This window comes from Charadrius vociferus, unplaced genomic scaffold, assembly GCF_000708025.1.
Source record: "Charadrius vociferus isolate BGI_N301 unplaced genomic scaffold, ASM70802v2 scaffold31, whole genome shotgun sequence".
NCBI classification, from domain to species: domain Eukaryota; kingdom Metazoa; phylum Chordata; class Aves; order Charadriiformes; family Charadriidae; genus Charadrius; species Charadrius vociferus.
The window spans coordinates 362,288-385,437 of NW_009646966.1; the positions used below are offsets into that span (position 1 = coordinate 362,288).

Here is a 23,150-nt window from a genome sequence, read left to right on the forward strand (position 1 = left end):
TTGGTAGTTTGTTTGTTTGTTTTGTAGTGGTGTTTGTTTTGTTTTTTTTTAAAATTTAATTTCTGTCTTAGGACCAGGTTGCTTTTCTAAGGGTTTGGAGTTGTCTGTCCTTGCATTGGATTTACTGATTGGGTTTTTTTGTCAAAGATTAGAAGTAAATGATTTGCAATGTATGTATGTCAGATGTCATTCAGGTGTCATTTCTGCCTCAGGACTCGGTTCCAAATCCTATTTATCCCGACTCCTCTGCAGTGAAATGTAAGTGAATAATCTGACAAATGGAATGATGGTGTCGAAGGTCTAAAATTTCTAGGAGTTGTGAGAGGAGCTGTGTGACCCAGCTCAGGTCTGGGAGGAGCTCTGTAGGCTCTGAGAAGGATCAGACAGATGTTTTCATACACCAAGGGGGTAGTGCTTCACATTTTGCCATGGTTGGCTCCAACAGCCAAACAAAGAGACCATTTGGGGATCCTGAGCTCAGTGTGGAGAGTGCTTTAGAGAAATAATGGATCCAGAGACACAGACAAATGTTAAAGATTGACATGTTTCTTTGGATTTCTGTATCTTCTGTGTTATGTATTAATTATAGCTGCATGTGGGCATGTGTGCGTGCTTCAGCTGTTACCTAAACTAGAGATCTGAATCATAAGACAAGAATACCCCCAGCAGAAATGTGCTATGTCTGAAGTACTTGGCAGGGTGAAGGGCTCAACACTGGTTATAGCTCCTGGATAAACTGGTTTGTATGGTTCTGTTTCTGTGATGGCATGATGTCCTTTTTCCCCATGTGGTAAATGATTATCCAAAACACAGTCTGACTTAGGTGTCACACATGTAATCACAGTGCAAAGAAAATACATAGCTTATGCGGTAGACTTCACCAACCCTATAAGTGTATGACCTGTACATTTAGAGACTGGGACGTGGCCAGATCCTTAATGGAAGCTGCAGATATGAATGGGTGGAAGGCGTATAAGCGTTCAAAGCATTAGCACTGAACAAAATGGTGACCAAATCTGTAAAAGAGACTTCAAAACTATGATGCATATCAGACTCTGAAAAAGTCTAATTGATAGAGTCTAGAAAAAAATATAGAAATTAATACCATTCTGTGTAGTCACTGCTATTGTCCTGTGACAGCCAAAGTCGATGAGCACAGCATGAGCAAGGTCCTAAGACTCTAGAACTGAAAATGTTAGAGGATACATATTTTATGGGATGGGGGGAGGTGGAAGTCTGTAACAACATCAGCCCTAGAGAAAGCATGAAGATGTTTTGGTTGCCTATGGAGCAGGCATACTGTCTGTGCAAAAAAAGAAGGCAAAGTCAAAACTAACTTTGTGCCAGATACATCCCCCCCACCTCCCCCCCAAAAAAAAGAAAAAAAAAAGTTGGCAGCATAAGAAAGAAAATGTTTCTGTGATCAACAATTTCACTGCAGAAAAATGGGTGGCTTGTGAGGAATTAAATAAATGAAAGTTTACAATACACACTAGAGAGTGAAAGAAGGCCTTCAAGGAATATAAAGCAACTGTAGAAACACAGGAGAGAGAAGGATCTTCTCTTACTGCATGGTTTCAGGTTGATTAATCAAGAACTGCATCTTCCCAATTTCTCTTAGCGATGGCAGGAAGAAGCTCTGGTAGCATCATGTAAATCAAAGGGCATGGTTAGGAATGGGTGTATACTGCAGGTGGCAGAAACAAATTCTCTGTGGCAGATAGCCTTATGTTTTCAAAGGGTTTGCAGGATCAAGAGTTTTAGGGACTGAATCACTGCCTACTGCATTTGGAAAATCCTCATTGCTTCTCTCAGACAAGATGACATTGTGAAAATATTCAAGGCAACCTCCCAATGTTCTTTCTCTTGGTTTGCCCTGCAAGTTTTGCTCAATCCAGAATAGCAGAATTTGGTCCCAAGTAATTAGGAACAGATAACAATTCTTCGTTCCTAATGCAGTCGTGAAATACATCTTTTCATAACGCTGCAGCCTTTGAAGGTAAGCTAGCAATGTGTATTTGCATTCTTAGTGTGCGTGTTCACTCACACAATACATTTTCCTTTAGATTGTTCAAGTTGGTACAGCAAAGTGATTTCTGGAGTTTGGGTTACTTTTCTCATAGATGGACTCAATGTGAATAAAGTCATTTGTAGGCAAAGCCGAGAGAGCTACCATCAGTCATGCCTAATATAGCAGTAGGCTTAAAAAGCCTGCAGCTGGAATCAGACTTGATCTGGTTGTTGATATATCTATTGTATTTGGGTCACAGTATGGCCATGATGAAGTCAAAGAGTAAGATGATAGTGATAAGAGGAAGACTAATCACTTACCTAAATACAATTGAAAAGATGGCTTATGTACACGCCATTGGTTTTCTGTCCTTTGATAAATGCATGTAACTTTTTTTTCTTTTTTATCCCAGGCTTAATCTGCTAATGGTCTTCACAGAAGGTGATTACTTTTTAGCTTGGTACAGATTTGATTGGACTTGTGTTGCAACTGTGGTGAGCATAGCCATTGGGTGGAGTCAGGTTGTCAAATTAAAACGTAACAGTTATCTTCTGGAGTGTCTTTTTTGGTAACAGAAGTCTCTCTAGATTACATACATTCAATACAGTCTCTTGTGCCGATTCAGCACTGTCCTAGAGCTCTGAAGCATCTTTTAATGTAAAAAAGCATAAGTGTTGATGTTGACCTTAGATTTTTTCTTTTTTTTTTTTTTTTTTAAAAAAAATCATATATGCTTTCTGGTCATAAGGTTGACACGTGCATAGCTCCAGAGTGATCACACCACTACTGTTTATGTGAAAGCTGCACAAGCATTGTTACCCCATGTATGACTAATTCATCTTGTTTATCCTTCTTTCCCCACAAATTCAGCATTTTTAACTATGTAACAAGCGTGTTTTCTTACCTTTTTGGTAGTGCTTGTAAACCATTGCAGGTTTGCCTTTTGATTGACACACAAGTTACAGAATATTTTTGTCAAAGATTAAAATTGGGATCTCAGAAAGCCAGCAGTACAGTAGGTGCAAGCAACAATGTTTAGCAAGTACAGAAATACCAATAGAGAACGTTATGTGTAAAGGAGCATTTTTGCAGATGGCTCTTCCTTTTTTTAGCTTTCTGGGTATTATGTGCTGATACTGTTTCTGGTTTTGAAATAAATGAGTAGGTCACTGTAAGATCTTAAAAATGATGGAATGACCGGCGATTTTAAATTTTTTGCCAGTACAAAACCAGTAACTCATGAAGCTTTTATAATAAAAACTTACATAGCACAGCTACAGCATTTCAAAATCTAATTGGATATACAATCTGATCTTGATTTCACTGTCAATCTTCTGATGTTTGGGGGGGGAAAAAGGAAAAAAAGAAGAGTTAATAGAATTAGCTGTGGCAACTGCAAAAGAATAATCATAGAATCATAGAATGGTTTAGGTTAGAAAGGACCTTAAAGATCATCGAGTTCCACCCCCCTGCCATGGGCAGGGACAACTCCGACTAGACCAGGTTGCCCAAGGCCATGTCCAGCCTGGCCTTGAACACCTCCAGGGATGGGGCCTCAACAACCTCTCTGGGCAACCTGTTCCAGTGCCTTACAACCCTCAAAGTAAAAAACTTCTTCCTAATGTTTAATCTAAACCTGCCCTCTTCCAGTTTATATCCATTCCCCCTCGTCCTGTCCCTACATGCCCTAGTAAAAGGTCCTTCCCCAGCTCTCCTGTAGGCCCCCGTTAGGTACTGGAAGGCCGCAATAAGATCTCCCCGGAGCCTTCTCTTCTCCAGGCTGAACAGCCCCATCTCTCTCAGCCTCTCCTCATAGGAGAGGTGCTCCATCCCTCGGATCATCCTCGTGGCTCTCCTCTGGACACTCTCCAGCAGCTCCATGTCTTTCTTATGTTGAGGACTCCAGAGCTGGACAAGTAGTCCAGGTGGGGTCTCACGAGAGTGGAGTAGAGGGGCAGGATCACCTCCCTTGACCTGCTGGCCACTTAATACTTTATCCATTTACTTTACTTTGCTTGATACTTCATCCATTCAAGGAAGGAAAAATTAAAAATGTGGTCAAAAATTCATATACATTGAATACTTTCTGAGTATGTTAGGTGGGTGGAATTCTGTCTTGTTCCTGCCAAATTTAGGATCACTGCTGGAGGATCATAACGTTTGGAATCTGGCTTGAAGGTTCCATGTAACCAGTGAAAACATGAAATGAAAATGGTGGCTAAAACGCTGCTCTTTTGTGTGGCAATGTTATTATATTAATCAGGCCATTTCTGCGTAAAAGAAACAGAGAGGAACCATTCAATTTGTAAGGTTGGTGCATAAAACATGAACTTGTGAGCACCAAGGAGATGTTCAGCCTGCCTTGCAGGAAGGGCTTAAATGAGGTTGCTTTATTTACTCAGAAAGTGAAACCTGAAAGGGAATGCATTTCGCTGTATGTTCCAACATATTGAAAAAAAAAAAATAATCAAAACAGTAGGTGAAAAAAGTAACAGCTAATAGTACATGAACAAGTAGGTTGAAGATGGCTCTACATATATTAAAACTTTGGCAACAAACAGGAGTAGAATCATAGATATAAATAGAGAAGGAGACGTGGAAACAGCTTTCTAAGTTTCATACCAGTAGGAGCAGTTAGGGTAAAAGGCCTATCTTCTTCTAAGAAAAAATCAGAAACTTCAATTTATTTTTATTTTTATTTTTTTTTAGAAAAATGGGACATTTGTGTAAGAGAATACATGAGATATTTGCCTTAAGCAGCAGAGATTTGTATTTGCTGGTGCTCTTTCATCGTTATTTTAGAAGGAAACTGCCAAAAAAACCCCCAAAGGCAGAAAGACAGAAAATTGTATTGCAGTGCTGTCCAAACTGCGCTGTAAAAAAAAATAAAAAAATTATACTTGTACTACCTAGCTGGCTTGGATATACAAACCTGTAGAAGATATGATTGTAATTGCAAATCATACAAGAGGGACATGCTCTGTCCTTTTGACCAACCTTGTTCGGTTGCTTTTTTTTGGTGCGCTTTATGCTGCATGTGCATCCTGCTGATCCTGAATGGCATCTGAGCTGCGAGGCCATTGCACCCTTGTGTGTGGAACATGTGCATTGTAGAAATAAATGTATTGATTGGAAAAAAAAAAAAGGAAGAAGCAAAAGATATAGTTAAGACGATGGAACAAATAAGCTTGTTTTCAGCTCTCTCTTAGCCTCTTATCTTGTTACTGAATGAAAAAAGATTTATTTGGGGAGTCTAACAAATTTGCCCGTCTTAACTTGAAGCAAAAAATTGACATTTAAATGTTGTATAAATACATCAATTTTTATATTTTGTGGATTTTGAGGGGATTGGCAGCTGAGAGGCTCTCAGCTTCTAACAGTGCTTTGAAACAGAAATTATTTCCCCTACTACATCTTCTGTCACTGCCGTGGTGATTGCTACCATACCGACTCAGACATGACCAGAATCCCAATACGTCTATCAGCAGCACTTTTGCCAAATAACTGTATTTGCCTCTGCTTACATCTTCCATATAGGCTAAGTCATAGCACCAGATAGAAATTGCTTGTCAAATATAGCAGCACTTAACTATGCTCTCTTGTGTGCCTCTCCTTCCCTTCATGCAAAGGCTGTGGCTGTTCATTTGCAGCACTGCTCCTTCAAGAAATTTTGACCCCCTGGAGAGGCTCTGCACATCAGAAAATCATTGTCCAGCTCATCATATGAGGCAACCCTTTCTGGAAGGAAGATTACATTAGGAATTGCAGAGAGCATTGAAGATGCTGATTCTGTGCAGTGGATTTGTCGCAAGGCAGCTCTCTGGCACGTTCCCTCTTCTCTGTTCCTCTCTGTAATCTCATCTGCTCAATAATTTCAGCCGTCTTCCATCACAGCTGCACTGAATGCCACCTCTCATTTCTGACCCTTCTCACTCGGGCTCTGTCCCGTCACTGATTTCTCAGAACAATTCGAGCTCATCCATTCCCTGGGATGCTAAGCCATGCCCTGCTATCTCAACTACAGGTTTCTGATCCCTTCCTTGATCCCAATCTTTGTATCAATATTGCCTTATGTACCCACTTTCCAAGTATTGCCCCCTTGCAGAGTTTTTAAATTCACTGAATTGCATAGTGACAAGAATTACATTTTACACAAAAATTTTATAGTCCATAAACACAGAGTTGTGAAGCTGTGCATGATGCGGTGCCTATGTGCATCCCAAATGATGTTTGCCTTCACTTTTTTCTAAGGGATTCCAGATTTCGGAACCCTGTGACGTGATGAGGTGATGTATTCCAGTACTTCGTTACCCTTTTCACGTGATTTTTTTTTTTTTTTCCCTTAAAGTCACCTGTACGATGCTGCAGTTTAACCAGTCTGCCTCTGATACTCCTCATATTGCAGATGCGAAGAGTAGTAGTGCATTGTCTTTGCCTTCACACCAGCCGGCAAAGTTTCTTTTTCCCTTCTGTGTGGTGTGAATAGACCTTCTAAAAACTGCAGCAGTATAAGCAATACACCACTACAGTAAGCCCCTAAATCATTCATTAATATCAAGAAATAGGTGGAGTTCCATAGAAAAGGATTATTTTTTAACAACAATATTTTCACTATAGGAAATATTTTCTATCATGGTATTTTTTTTATGTATCTCATGATAGGTTTTGCTATGGCTGAATTTTAAAAATACTGGGTTTATATTTTGTCTTCAGGGTTGTATAATAGGCATGAAATGTCAGATAAAAAATGATCACACCTGTTTCTATTTTTATGCTTTCTGCACTACAGATTGTACCAAGTTCTTGTGTAAACATGCTTTAGTAATGCTGTAAGCAAATCAGTGGATTCACTTAGACTTATCCTTTAAATTCTTCTTGCGTAGATTAAATATCAACATTTCTTTATGGTTCACAGAAGCCACTAATTAAGTAATAAACTAGTAACTTCAGAAATCTGTTCTGTTGCTCCAACAGTCTCTGACTGTTGCTAATTACAATCCAATTAGTTCCTGTTTTACTGTCAAAACAAGCTCATGAAGTGTTTCTTATTAATGCTGCTAATATTTTTTGATAGTAGAAATTTCCTTGCGGTTTGTTTGAGCTTTCTTTCTCTTTCAGAAACCAAATATATAACATCACAATAATTTCCCACATATACTTAAATGAAGTACAGAGGAACACTATTGTAAGTCTCTGACATTGCAAAATAATAACTGAAAATAATAAAAACTTAAAGACAAGACTCCTGTTTTACTCCAAAGAAAAAACCCTTCTTCAGACTTAATAATCTACTAATTTATTTGTTCTATTTACACATCTATTTAGTAACTGTTTTCTTCTCACTATTTTAAATGTTCATGTTTCCAAGTTCACTCACTCAGAAAAAAAGAAACATTCAATGAATGAAATAGCCTTCTTACATACAAAAAGAAAACGGCATGGAAAAATGGCTGATCTAGGATTTACAAATATCTTTATTCATGCTTTTAAATAGAAGCTATATGCAAAAATCAGTATAAATTTGATGAGATCATAAAAGATCAAATGCTGTTACAGGCTTGCAGGCAAGTCTAGCAAATAATCATTCTGAGAAGGGAAACGTGCATCAATCTAATCCGTTAAAATAATCTCCAGAATAACTCTAATCCTGAAAATAACTTTTCTGAATTTGTAGAAGGATAAAAAAAAAAAATGAGAAAGAGGTATTAGGTGAAATGCTTATAATACAAAATCAGAGTAGATAAAATACCTTAAAGCCGTGGGAGTAATACAATTTTGATTCTTAAACAATTTTTGTTAAACTTATGCCCTGGATTTACATGCGTAGTTGCCTTTCATTTCATATGCTGAGAGTAGGGACTGTGGTTCTGAGTTCTTTTAGGGGTTTGGGGATGTGTGTGTAATTTAGTTCTTTCTGATTAAGCTATTACTGTTGATAATCTCCATCTTTATTATCTTTCCCTGGTGGTTCTACAGTATTTAGTGGGTGGACAGCACAGTTGTGTCCCTCCTGATTTTCTTCAACCAGCTTCCTTTGCATCTTTCATGATGACAACTTGTGGAGCATCTGTTAGCACATGAATACCTTTCAAATGCACGCTTATACCCATTGCACTTACTATACCTAAATATGCAGAGATAAGCCTATATAGAAATGGTGATCTGTTGCAGGTTATTTTTGCTTTCCTAAATCCAATAATGAATATTCTAGTACAAGCAGATGATGACCTAAGCTGTTTTCTATTAAAATATTGTAAACTTTTAACATGAAAGAAGTGGTGGCAGGCATTCATAAAATGACAGAACTATCCAAACTGAAAAGTTTTGATGATGCTGTTTAAAGTAAGGTGGGCAAAGACGCATTAGCGCATCACATTCGCTCAATAGCGTATGACAGGAACTTTATGCTGATGCTGCAGTCAAAGTGAATCTCAGCCTTTTTGCACTCACACTGTAGTTTCACACACAGTTATTTCACAACAGGAACTGACTAATGTGATAACCTCACACTAAGGTGCGGTGCCAGCCTTGAAATAAAAGGTTGGAGTGCACTGAGCTCCTGAAGGGTGCAGCCAATTAGCACATTCTCTAATGGGGTCTTGCTGTCATGGGATGAGAGGTTTATTTCCCTCAAACTGAAAAATATTCAGGCTCCTTAAAGGTTGGGTTCTTGGGAGCTGCTTTATATTACCTGAGTAGGGAACAATTAGGCAGAATGCCTGTCATGTTATGGAGTCCTAAAATACTGATTTTGGGTAGAGCTGTGTGTGTTTTACTTTCATATTTATTGATTAGAATGGTAAAGAATAGAAAATTACTCCAGTGTTTAGATCTGAGGGAGTTTTGCCTTCTTCCTACACCATTTTTGTTCTTTAATCCCCTCCCCTTTTAATTAATAAAGGATATAAACCCACTTTGTATTTTGTGTATGTAATACTAAAATTAAACCAAATTTTATGATATAAAAATTTGGCAGCAGATCTCTGTTCCCCCAACCCATCATGCAATTCTTCATTTTTTGATAAGTGCAATAACACACATGTAAATGTGTTAAATAATCATCATCATCTCTGGAAATTTCTACATCATTGAAATATGTTTAGTCTAATTCTACACAATAATGAAGGAAACTCCACTTCTACAAGCATTGCCTTGCTTATGGTTGACTGAAATATCCAGAACTAAGGGAGGAGGAAACCTGTAGTAGTTCTGGCTCATGTGTTGTTTTCTGTTTTCTGTAAAAATAATGCCTTTTAGGAAGTTTTCCTTTTTTAGGGTCTCTTTGGACTCTCTATAAGCAACCTTTTTCCCTCTAAAGTAACACCTTCTTGCTATAAGACATGTCCTTTCATGCTTTTTCACCCCACAGTTCTGTAAGAATCAATTTTTTACAGAGTTCCCCCTGTTAAGTGTGGTGTCTTTTGGTACACACTGGGCAGTGTGGATTTTGCTGGATCTTATGAAATCATACATGATAATTTGGGGACAGAAGGAAGAATTTCCTCAGCATGGATTTTTATACATGCTGCTTAAAAAAGGGAGCAGTCATAACAAATCAAAACACAGGTTGGTCTAACACAATATCCTTTCTGCGATCCTGTCTGTTTTGGGATGCCTGGGGAAGAGTATAAATGAGGACAATCATGTAGTGATACCACCTCTGAATATTATCCCCGCCTCCAGCAAACTGTGTCTTTCTAAACCAATGGTAATCCCTTTCTGTGTAATAACTATTGTTAAATTTTTCCTCCGTAACCATGTCCTGCTGCTTTTGGAGCATAGTCACCTACAACAAGAAGTTCCCAAACTGTTTTTACATGTTATCTGAGAAACCTCCTGTTTTGTTTTGGTTTTAATTGCAATTTAGTTCTACTTTTGCTTGAAGTCCCTCCTCCGTGTATTAGAAAAGATAGCAAATAGTCACTGTTTGTTAACAAGTTCATGAAAGACAAGGTTAATCTAAATCTTAGCATCATGGAATTCCCTCATCTTATTTGTATGTATATGTGTAAATGCTAAGTATGACCTCCAGTGTGGCTACTCAGCACCTCAGAGCTATGCAGTTTTTCACAGAAAACTTCCCTAGTGGATGGGGGTTGGAGGTCTGCCTGTTTTGAGCTAAATTTTTAACCTGTGCTGTGAAAGTGAACCCTAAAGGCAAGAGTGAAAGGGAAGACTGGGAAGCGTACATCCAGCCCAGCTGCCCATTTTGCTTTGTACTGGGATGCTGGAAGTACCTTTTTCATTCAGTCCAAGAACTGTAATGAAAGGTTGACTATCGAAAAGGGGTTTGTCAGGGATGTTAAAGGATGGTGGGGAAAAAAAAAAAAAGTAGTGGCTCCATATGCATGAAGACAGCACAGCCTGATGTAGTCTCTGAGATGGTATGTTTTGAAGTGTGTTTTCTGGGTAGTGGTTTGAGGGAGGATGTACATCTTTGAGATGCAGCGCGGTGCCCTTGACAGCTTGTTGTAACTCAAGGGCTCAAACCTTGTACAGGTCTAAGACTTTCAGTCACTGGAAAGCAGCTCACACTGACTTCTGTTTTCTGCCTCCAGCATAAAGTACGTCTCTAAAGATAAGTCCTTTGGATGCCCTCACCTCTCCCTCTGCAAAACCCTCAGCAAAACCTCCAGTTCCTCTCTTGCCATGCATTTTATGAATGTTAGCCTGTCATAATATGCCTCAGTAGGAAAATTAATGCAGACGCTGAAGCAGCTGGCCTTTTGATAGGGTTAGATGGTATAGGACTGTGTATAGAGACAGCAAAGCTTTTTGTATCATCATTTTTCACCATGGACAGTCTTGAGAGATGCTGTTTTGGCAAGAGTGTGAATGCAGTCACTGTATTTAAGATAGAGGTACACTTATTGTCTTGGGATTGACCTACAAGAACAGGATTGACCTATCCGTTTTGTCCACGTCTTCCATAAACTGCTGGGAAATAAAATCCATTTTGTTAGTTGGTGCCTAGCACTCTGCAAGCATGTAATTTCAGGTCAAGAAAACATTCCCTGTGTGAGTATTAATCATCCAGCATCTTGGACCTTTCAAAATATACAGACAAAAGCAAACTGGACTGCAAAATCGTTATTGGTTCTAGAAACCCTACTGGGGCAGGGGTGAGAGCCCTTAGCCTGATTCTTTTATGGATCCGTCTAGCAGAGAGGAATAGGAGTGAGAGGACTTGCTGGCGGCAATGCATGAGTGCTCCCCTGAGGCTTTGATGGTTGCAGCCAATGGTTTGCAAAAGTGATCTTGTGCTTCTTCTGAAACGTATTATTGGAATTTTCTTTGTTTGAACAAATAAACTTTTTAACCAATTAAAAATGCTGTTACAAAAACATCTTTTGAAATGTTTATTCTCAATACGTATGTATCATAGAATCTTTTGCTGCATTGTATACGCTTGGAAAGTAGTTTTGACATATGCGCAGTGTCAAACAAAGGCATTATGTGTTTCCCATGAACCAAAAATGCCCTGTGCTGGAATGTGAGGACCCTTGGTTTTGTTACTGGTTCTATGAATTCTGTGTGTCGAAGCAAGGTTTCAGGGACACCGTTCTACACTGTTGAAATGGAAGTAATGAATTTTTAGTTCACAGTGGCATTGCAGAATATGGATTTGTTTACTGTAAAACTGTGCCCTCTTCCATTACCTCTATTTGCTGTTTGTGGGAGAATGGAAAAAATAATCTTGTATTCTGCAGGACCAAAAAGTTGTCTCTGTGCAAGTGCTTTGCTCCCCACCAAAGCTGGTCCCGTGCTGATACCTCAGAGTTTTCAAACACCGTACTCTCAACCACTGTCATTCTCATTTTCTTAATAATAATAATAATTCCCTGTAATCTTTGCCATGTTTTAAATTAATAAACTAGGAGGTCCGTATGTACTAATAAACTCGTCAAAGATTAGAGTAATACCAGGAATTACTAAGCATCGCTAGATAGAAGGCGGCTGCATGTATTGAACAGGTGGGTATCACAAAGTAACAGAAATAACCTTCCTCTGTTATTACTGTTACACATACGATAGAAATAACCCCTTTAACTCTTCAAAAAGGGGAATGTGTATATTTGTCATTTATATCAAAATATTAATGTGAGACCCCAGTACGGACTGAGTTGCTTTTAGTAGATTTCTTTTAAACCGTGCAATACATTTATTTGGAATGCTTTTTGCCATCTGATAAAAGAGCATATACCTGAAAAATGGGAAAAAAAAATCCTTACTTTTGATCTTGAAACTTCTAGGTTTTTACGAGATGATAATGGGCCAGTTTTTTTCATGCTACCCAAGGGTTTATTGTAAACTGAAATCAGGACATCAGTCTGCTAGTTGTTGCAGCACAACTGAAATATGGTCATTCCTGGAGAAACTGCTTTTATTATTTTATTGTTTTCAAGCCTTTATGTCTGGAAGATTTCAGAGAAACAAAGAGAAGCTAAAGAATAATTAGAAGATACCATTTTAATACAAATCATCTCAGATAATTTGTATTAACTTAAAGACCCATCAAGTTCTTTTATAGAAAATCTCTTCCATTTCCATTCAGACTTTTTCTTATTTCTGCTCTGTAAGTTGTGTAATATGGTTGATGTATTTAGTTGCTGATAGTGAAAAGCCTGTTGGCTCTAAAGAGTGTTCGAAGTGAAACATGCAATTAATATTGAATTTGCTGGGATAAGTGTTCCATTTCTTACGGAGAAATTGCGAAAGCTTCTGATATTGTTCCTAGTAATAGAGGAATGTCTCTTAGCATCTGGATTAGTGACTGAAACCAAGGTCTTACAGGCCACCAAGGGAGTAGTAGAATCACTGTCTGAGCTTCTATTGTTGGGTTTTAGCTATTAGTGTTTGAATTATTGAAAAAGGAGAGCACTAAAATATCTGGGTGTTTTTCAAATCTCTCACTGTAATGTGTGCATTTCGTCTGCTTATTTAAAAATTGAAACATACTTTCAATAAAAGTTATTGCTTTAAATACATTTAATTCTAATTTATTAACCAGTATAAATATATTCAGTTACTTCATAAAATAGTGCTCTCTGCAGTTTTAAATTAATAGTGGTTTGTAGATAGCACATGTTGTATTTTACCTCCCCTTAGAAGGCAATAAAACAAACATTCCCAACAGCATCTTTCAGTCAGTTTTTTGTGTCACATTTTACTCGGTTAGCATATATCATAACAGTTTGATTGGGTAAGAGTAATAGAGGGCTCCAAATGAAATTATGCTGGCAGAATGCTTCCTGGTCCATTAATGGTATTTTCAGTTTTACTTTGAGTTAAGATCCAACTTAAATTTAGTTCTGGATTTTTCAACTGGTTTCTAATTTTAATGTATGGTCAGGTGCTGTGGTGCAAACGATAATGGGGTCTGACAACATGTTATAAGGCAAAGCTTTATTAAGGCAGTAGGAAAGATGAGCAGCGTCACGGCCATACAGTGACTCATCTAATCACCGATAGCAAACACAGGGTCATAAGCGATGCCGTGGCCCTGGAGAAGTACCAGGGACGCTTGGTGTCGGGCTCATCTGGCAGCAACAGCCAATTGTGCAAATGCTTTTTGCACGTGGGTAAGAGTCGGGCCACCCCTCGGCTCCCGCAATGGCAGCACGACTGGAAAGAACCTTACCATATGTCAATAACGCGGGCAGCATCCCACCTCCGCTGCTGACGGTGGGCAGGGTGCCGGCAGTCCATCCGTGCTGCCGGTACTGGTCTAAAGGGGCAGGGTGCTAGGTGTATGAAAACAGTTGCTTGTGTGAGCGTCTTTAGGTGCTCTGCAACAAAACATTGCACTAGTGTTGCGTGGATGGTGCAATTACTGTCTGTTTTGAAAATGATTTAAAGTTCTTGCTCAACTGAGGCAAGATAATTTAAGGTTTTGAGACAGTTGAGGACTCCTGCCTGTGGTAGCAGCTGCAGAAGCACCTAAAGTAGTGGCTTTTTATGTGTGAAATCCCCTGTTTTGAGCTTTTGGCCTTTTCTGATTGAGTGTTTCAAACCTCTATTCCTGCCTTCCTCACAATCACTGTACCTCAGCTCCACTCACACGTCTCATTGATTCTTCTCTACATTTTTCCCTTTTTCATTCTATTTGACATAAACCTTCCCAGGAAAATCCAGCAAAGGAAATGATCGATCAGAAGATTAATCCAACTAACGTGTTTGCAGTCATCACGTTGTTTATTTTGCACGTGTGTTATACGTATCTTCCCTGAGCCTGATGTAGCCTCCTTGGGGTAGCACTTGGACACTAGTTTGCTGAAGCTGCACAATGTCTAACACACGAGAGTCAGATGTGGTTAGTCCTTAGACCAATAAAATCAATGTAAAAAGTAATAGAGTACACCTTCCAGAAAAGCATCTTGTTTCAATCTCAGGATATCTATGAAGAAAATGCTGTTGTCTTGCTGGGTTTTTTTTGAATGGTTGGAAGAGAAGAAAGTTGTCTCACTGCTGATTTTAGTTCCTTTCTCTATTTGATAGTACCCATCTCCAGTAAGATTTACTGTGCTGTTCTAGGGAAATTCTGATCCACTGGTATGAAGTCAGGTTTCTTGCTGCTATAACCTCCTACTCTGGAGTGGCTTTTGTTTTTTTAAGTTGCCTTTAAAAATCAGAACTGGAAGCACAACTGCAGAGCTTACTAATTAAGCAGAGTGCAATGATTTGCATATAATAAACAGGTGCATGTAGTTGGGAGTATATTTTATCCTCTTTGCTACCCAGCTGACTTTTGTTTCTTTCAGCAGTGCCATACTGGATTGAGGTTTCCTTTGCTTATATTAACCCACTGTTGAACAAATAACTGTGGTCTTCTTAAAGTGTGCCCATTCTCTAGATGACTGTGACTGTTTTTCACTCTAAGTAAAAGAAGCATCTTAGATAATATTATAATAAGGAAGAAAAAAAAAGGCAATGGTATCGAGGATTCAGTAAGGAGATACAAGTATAGAGACAAATTTAGGCTCCTGCATTTGAATTATAATTAGGTTGCTACGCTTCTGTATGAGGCAAATAGTTGTTACCTGACCATAAACTTTATATTTTAAGAGGGAGCAAGAGCTTCTCCAGTTCTCCAGTAAAATTGGAATTGAGTCAAATTTTAAATTATGGTGGACAATTGGGCCAAATGTATGTGTGTGCCTGCTTGGACAGAATTTTTTGTTCTGCAGTGCATCTGAAGAGGGTGAGAGACGTTTTATGGCTGCTAATGTATCCTGGATGGATAATTACCTCTTACACATTCTCCAGAAAAAAAAAAAAACCCAAACCAGTGACCATAAGATCACTGTAAATGTCCTTTGAGACTCTGAAATTCCCATAACAGTTTTTTTCTTTCTTACTGAGCCCAGCGAACATTTTCATGTTGATGAGTTTTAAAAATGATTAGGAAAGACTTTTCTGTCACTCTTACCCCTTTGTAAAGAGACTCCTTGAAACAAAATGACCTTTCTGTTGTCAGAGCCTTTTGAAGATTTTTTTTCAGTGTAATTCAGGCTGATAAGGATCTTTGCATCACCTATTTGGCAAGAGGGTGAGTGTTTCTTTGTCCAACACTAACCTTCCTTCTCTACTCATTATCTCTGGTGAGGGCTGTTTTAATTGAAGTCATCCCTTCTGAAAGGTATCTCCAACCCTGTTCATTATTGATTTTGAAAGATCTGACCTGTTAAAATTTCCTTGCCAATGAGTTAACCTTCTTACCTGAAGGTGAATTAAAATAGAGAATGACATTTCTAATTTCCTAAGTGATGTAGCCAAAGGAGCGGTGTTAAAGTGGTATAATGTTAGCTCAGTCTTTTAAAAGGATAAGATTTGTTATTTAGCTTGATGAGCCTTCTTGGGCCATGCAACAACAGATCTTCACTCAGGTGCAGTTGCTTTCTGCAGTGGCTTTTAATTGAATATTATTATATCACAAAAAGACGCTCTTGGATTTGTCTCTCATTCTTGAAGTTCTGTTGTAAAGTTACACCCATGAATTCAAGTCTTATCAATCATTAGCAAAATTGAAGAATGTGAAGTTAAGTAAACTGTTTAGCTACCTGGACATTTGATTGACCTGACATCCCAGCGTCATTTCAGCAGTTTTGATGAACTGGGTCCTGCAGACACTTTTTTCAAATACTTTTTTCCTAATTCCAACTGTAGTAGCTTCTTAATAAGTACTTAGTACCCTAAAATTTCTACTAGTGTGACTGACTATAAATGATCATGCCTGTTTTCAGATATATAAATCTCTCCCAATATTTTTTTTTTCCTTTAAATCAAACTTGCACATGGATTGTTCCTTCACCATGTAGAAAATGAGCTTCATGTTTATCTAGTATGCTGAAGTAGTGGGAGAAACAATTTTGAACAATGTGTGCTTACATAAATATAGTAATTTTTAATGAAGCTTAAACAAGGAGATTTAATGCTTGTGGTAATCCCGAAAGAGTGCATTATGAAGTCTTCTCAATGTATAATTTTGAATCTTTTCTGCCATTTTTTATCTGTCACATTTCTTTCTCTATTCAATTGGAGTTAATAGTTGTAAAAATATTTGGGAATTAACTTCTAGGATAGTTAATATTTAATGAAGTGTGAATAAATGTTACACATTTTAAGTTTATGGCAATTATCTATTAGTTAAATTCTTAAATTCTGTAGATCGTTTTCATAATAAATTGTTCTTCCTGTCAGTTTTCTGATACAAAATCTCTGGCATAGAATTAAATAGCTGTTTGAGTAAGGTACACACTTTATATGAAATTCTATAACTCATGAACCCAAAACCTTAACAAATAGCATTTTATTACTTTCTACTTTCTGGGTATATCTACTTATGAATACGTAATATATTTTAGTCTTATGTAGTTATTTAAACTTTGGCATAGTGAAGTTTGGGAAACTGAGATTATGAAAAATACATAACCAAATACTTCCTTTGTAACTTTTATGTTTGATATTGATATGCATGTATTTCACAGAATCACAGGATGGGTGAGGTTGGAAGGGACCTATGAAGGTCACCTTGTGCAGCACCCCTGCTCAAGGAGTGCCACCTAAAGGCAGTTTCACAGGACAGTGTCCAGACAGCTTTTGAATGTGTCCAGGGATGGAGACGCCATGTTGTCTCTGGGCAGCCTGTTCCAGTGCTCTGTAACTCTCACAGTAAAAATGTGTTTCATGATGTTCAGAGGGGTCGTCCTGTGTTTTGGTTTGTGTCCATTGCCTCTGGTCCTGGCACTGGACACCACTGAAAAGAACCTGGCTCCATCCTCTTTGCACCCTCCCTTCAGGTATTTGTACACATGAATGAGATTTTCCCTTTAGCCTTCTTTTATCTACCCTTCTGTACTTAGATTAGAAATTATATTCTGTCTGTACCGCTTTGTGTTCATATTTTGTGGGAAATTAAATATTTCCAAGTTTTATCTCAGAGGTTAATAAAATGATCCCTAAGTTTTTGCTGACAATGAGAATTTGGCAAGTCAAGACCAGATTTAAACCATTGGTTGTAAAGTATAATGGATCCCTTTAAGTATCCTATAGTAATGTGAATTTTACTTACTTTAGCATTTGCATGCCTTTCACAGAGGTATACTTGGTAGAGGAAGGACTGTCTGGTTTATTATCTTACTGGATGGGCTTTTAGAATTGTGACTGGCTTTCTGAAAGAGCAGAAACCAAAGGTTTACTTCCTTCCTCCCTTTACTTATTTTAATAGAATTTACAAGTGGTGTCTTGCTCTTGCTTTGTCTTACCATGTTTTATTTTATGCTGAGCTCTCTGGAAGAATTTCTCTTTCCTTTAGAGGGTTTTTTGTGTTTGGTTGTTTTTTTTTTTTTTTCATCTACACAAGAATTCTGTCAGACCTACATTTTGTTGGAATTTCTTTTATAAAATTTCTATTTAAACTAAAAGAATTGGCTCAGTAAATACCTGATTAATACCACATGATGCATATTCTGTCATGTTTTCCTTTCTAGAGGAAGCAATGTCTAATGAAATCAAAGGCTTACAGTTTTCTTGAAGGTTAAATGAGGACCTGTTTAGAGGAGAATAGAAAGGAAATCTGTCGTCTTTGAGGACAGGAAAATAATAGCAACATAAATTCATTCTGGAGGAGTACTCAATGACGTTGCTCACTGCTGAACTTTGACACTTTAGCACAGTTTCCAAAGAAGCAGCAAATTAATAGAAAAAGCAAAAATTCATTTCTTGTGTTTGCCTTTCTGGAGAGAAACACGCAGTTTGCCCCAATGCCACATTCCTTCCTCAGCCTTGTAGCTTTGCACTTTTGAAGTCCTCTAATGTCTTCTGCATCTCTAACCTTCTCTTAACAGGGAGTTTTGCCAACGTAACAATTGAGTAAATCCTTCCAAATCTACAGAAGGTCTAAGGTGATAGTGAAGGGGGGAAAAAAAAAAGGGTTTTTACCCACTATTTAGGGATTCTTCTGTCGAGGTCAAAAGAGGTGTTGTTTCCTAGTAGCATCTACTAAAAGATTCTCCTGTTACCTCTTATGAAATGATCTCTGTGAAGTAACTTCAGAAATCAAAGGTAGCACTTGCAATGGAAAGGTAAGTGGGTTTTGTGCTATAACAGAAGACAGAGGCAGAGGTCGATCACTGTGTTCCTGTCTCTGATTCTTTGATGGGTGAGAAGAATTTTAAGAAATCTCCTGGAGATTTCTGATACGTGAGTACTCTTGTGATGCCTACCTTAAAATACTTGTACACTTTTAAATTTTTTGAAATAGCGATTCACTGCATTTTTAATAGGATCTTGGGTTCTTGTAATAGATCAGTGTGATAATACCAGATCAAGTTCATGTATTTTTAAGAAGTCCCTGCTGTGATTAATGGGGAGTTCTGTTTAAAAGCTAAGGTTATGAGATGGTCTGAGAAACTGAAATGACTGCCTACATTAATATTTCATAGAAGTTATTACTTATTTCTAAAACAAAAACTGAAAAAACCCTCTTTGCATAGAAGGAGGGTGTGTTAGATATATTTCCAACATCACTAAAATAGACAAAACTGCTTATTTTAATACATTTGTGCAACACGTTTGCCAGATGGAACTAAGTAATAGTCACTTTTTGGAATTAATTATTTATCTTAGTTATGTCTAGAATTAAAATGATTGATTATAAAGCGCTCAAATGAAGACATTACTTATTTTGCATACATTGCAGTGACAGGTTTCATATGGTCCTGACAAGATTCTTCAACAATAATATAGATCTATCCTTGTCTAATACACAGCAGCACCTGTATTTTGAGTACATCCACATGGCTTAGTAGGCTTTCCTTCCCATAGTTTTAAGTACTATGTCTGTATAATTAAGGCACCACAATTTTAGGGGAAAGTTGCCGTTTAAAAATTGAAAATTGGTTTCACAGGAATTCAGCAAACTGTAGATGATAATGAATAATAAATGAACAGAGGATATGCTTGGGAGAATGTATCTCAGCAAGACATAAAGTCTTAGTGCACTTCAAAAGATTTATGACTGGATTGTTATTTCAGCCCAACACATAGGCAATTTAAATAATGAAATATTTAAATGTAAATAAAAATAAATATATAAAATTGACCCTTTCTGTCATGTTCTGTACTTAGAAGATGGAATTTTATGAGACTTTATTTGCTCCAGTGAATTAGAAGAAAACCAAAAGGGTGACAGTTCCAGAACATTATCTAAGTGATATTCATTAAGTTCAGGTCTCTATTTTATTTTAGTCCATTAATGGCAAAGAAAACAACTATAAAGAATGCAGAGATATGAGAAACCTTCCTACTTGATCCTTGAATAAGTATATTAGCTCTCTCGTGGCCAAGAAGGCAGAGGGAGGAGGCAGATGAGAAGTATGCATGCTGTGCTCTATGAATAAGATTTCTGTCAAGAGTAAGAAAAAAGCAGCAGCTTATCGTCTCGGCTTCTTGCTTTTTTTATTAAAACACACCTTTCAACACTACTGGGATTTAGGGCAAAACTCAAGGGAAAGATACTGAGTAAACTGTGTGCTTTCCAGAGAGAAAATGTCAGAACATGTATTCCTACTGCTATTTACTTCTTGCACACTGTTTTTCATTAATACATCTAAATGGGCTTTAAAAATTCATATTGCTGTCCCTGCCTTACCCAGAAGAAGCTGAAGTGTAGGGAGACAGAAATGGTGCACGTAGATCATCCTGCAGGCTAGCAATAGGGCTGAGAGCACAAGCTAAATCTCTTTCTGACTTTAGGCAACTGAATTGTAGTGTTTTTCTTATAACCAACTACATTCTACCTTGTCTGACGTTCTATCTTGCAGGAAGTCTGACCCTTTAAAAAAGTCAGGGTGCAAAGATATTACGTTTAATTTCTGATGTCTAGTTCTAGCAGTCTAGTCGAAAAGCTGTGGCCGGTGTCCGAAAAGCGGTAGCAGTAAATTTCTTCATATCTCAGTGAAGGAGGTTTTTGACTTGTTTGCCCTTGGCTAATGTAAGCAGAGACTGGGATTACAAACCGCTGGGCTGGCACAAGCGTGATGGCCTGCGCTGACGGATGTACCCTGTGGTTGCGGCAGCCTCGCAACAAGCACTTCTGGCCATCAGCACCACAGCAGGAGGCTACGATGAACAAGGGAAAGAAATAAAAGGGCAGAAAATGAGATAGAGCGGAGGCAGAAAAATAAAAGCATTCACTTGGTCTTGATGCTAATTGAAACAGATATATTTTGTCTTTTCTTTTTAATACATCAGCCTGTGTGTACTGAAGAAAATCACATTTAACAAACTGAATTGCAAAATATTCATGTTAGAAGTGTAAATGATCTGATTTAAAGTCAGTAACCTGTTCAATATGGCTGCTTACTAAGAGATTGCACAACACTGTAGAGAAATAAACTCTCCTAATAGTACCAGGCAATTGGTGCTGCAACAGGCGCTGATGCCCGAGTGCTTTGACAAGGGGTAGTGGTGGTTTTTTCGATTGATCTAATTGGGGTTCACTCTGATGAAAAGTGAAGGGCAAGCCTCAGTTGGTTGCAAAGATCTGCATTTCCATGCATTGTCACTGAGAATACTACTAGCAATGAGATTTACAGGTTGAGGTGTTCTCTTAGCAGTGTTTCAGTTAAAATATAGCAATTTCCACTGAAATTTGGTTTGAGATTTGTGAGTGAATTTAATGTAAGATGCTGATGGGGAGAAAACCGTGAGTCTTGGTTCAAAACCAAGGGGAAAACCTCATCTTAATCTATACAAATCAAATCCTCCTCTTTAATAGGCAGTGGATCCTGAATTGTTTTTTTTTTTCAGTAATCTATCCCTTAAAATCACATTTTGTCACAGACAGAGCTGTGAAAATCTACAGGGACACAGACAAGAATCATTTGTGCTGATGTTATTGTTGATTATATAATTATAGAGCTTTCATTGTAAAATGTTAATATTTACTCATGATTACAGTCTCTATAATAATTGGAAGTAACTATTGATTACACAGATGGGCTTGTAATTGGCTCTGCTGTTCATGGGAGTGGTTTTTCTTTTGTTTTTCCTTGCCTACTGTGTAAGAAAAAATAGGTTCTTGCCATGTGTTTTCTGTCATTACCTTTCCAGTAGCCTTGCACAGAAAAAAGAACAGCAAATTCAGGAGTTTGTAATATGATTTCTAAAACTGATTTTCTTTAGAAGGCAGTTGAAGAACCTGGATGTTCTTTATGTGATGTCCATGTATAAGTATTAATTATATGAGAAAAGTTGTGCCAGCATGTCTACCGTGGTGTGTGAGCTGGAAATGGTGGGAAGCTGGGCGGGTACCAGGGAAGGCATCATCTATGGTCACCATATTTCTATACCTTCTTCAAGCCCCTGTTCTTTGTTGCTGTAGGGGATGGGTACTGGAGTAGGTACCCACGGAGTAGGTAGGTGGGTCTTTGGTCTAACTCAGGAGAAGCAGAGCAGTTTTCAACTGTTAGTAATCATAAAAACCAAACCAAACCAAACCAAAACAGGCATGTGTGGGAGAGATACAAGCAAAGGTTAATAAAGCCTTTCATCCAACTTACAAAGCCTGCAAGAGTGTTTGCTATGTATGGGAATCATCATTTTGTCAGAAGAGCCGTTATCTGCCTTTTCAGCCAGCAGTGTGACTAGAAAGAGAACAAGTGTGAGGAATACATTAGTATGGTTTAACACTACTTCTAATGAAACTAAGAAATGTTCATGAACTAGCTTTATATGTAAACAGACTATGGGCTAGAAGAAGCTGTATTCAGTATCTCACAATATCAGAAGTATTTATTACAACATGACTAGCGGCTCAAAGCAATGTAATGGCTTTGTAGAACATAGAAGCTCTATTTCTCTTTAAAGCATGTTGCTTCAATTAAGTATTCCTTTCGTGTATTCATTCAATATTCATTTTGGCTGCTACTGCTGTATTATGTAAAGGAAAATTAATAGTTAGAGGAACTCATGCTAAAAAAAAAACCAAACCCAAACAGGTTTGGAGGAAGAACTGTTTTAAAAGCCGAATAATGTTTTGAGAATTAGCTGAAGTTTATAATAAGCCTAAAGGCAAGGATTTCATTACAGGTTATGACAACACAAAGCCAGATAGTTCTGCACTGTGAGCTGGCAGCCTTTCATGTTTGTGCATGTGCTAGCATATACTTCAGATTATCATGTTCCACCACTACTGCGAGCTGGAGGCTCTCGATAGCTTCGGTGTAGATAGCGATTTTCAGGGCGTTATGCCAATGTACATTCGAAGTATTCTGGGAAGAAATGTGGTATGAAAAGTGTGAGCTCTGATGCAGATTATTTAAAAATTTGAATCCACACAGCCAGAGCAACAAAGTAAATACTAAACAGTGACAAATATAAGGAGGTGGTTGGGTTTTCTTCTTCTTTTTAGACCTGATTGTCTAGGAGATGAAGAACTAGCATTATATTAAATAAAGGAGAAAATTTTTGAGACCATTTTGTTTCTTTATGTATTTTTGTATACCATAGAAATAGATACTTTTTACCCTCTCCATGTTTATAACAGATGAAAAAAAATTTCAATATCTATTATAATTGTCACGATGTTAAGGCAGAAAAAGCACAAAGCAGACAAAAAAACCCTCTACCATGTGAA

General features: G+C 37.8%; 1 protein-coding gene across 1 annotated transcript in view; it reads left to right on the plus strand.

The window, feature by feature from the left end:
* The window catches only part of THSD7A (thrombospondin, type I, domain containing 7A), a 211,734-nt gene that overhangs the window by 51,470 nt on the left and 137,114 nt on the right, over positions 1–23,150 (plus strand). The gene's annotated exons all lie outside the window — the stretch shown is intronic.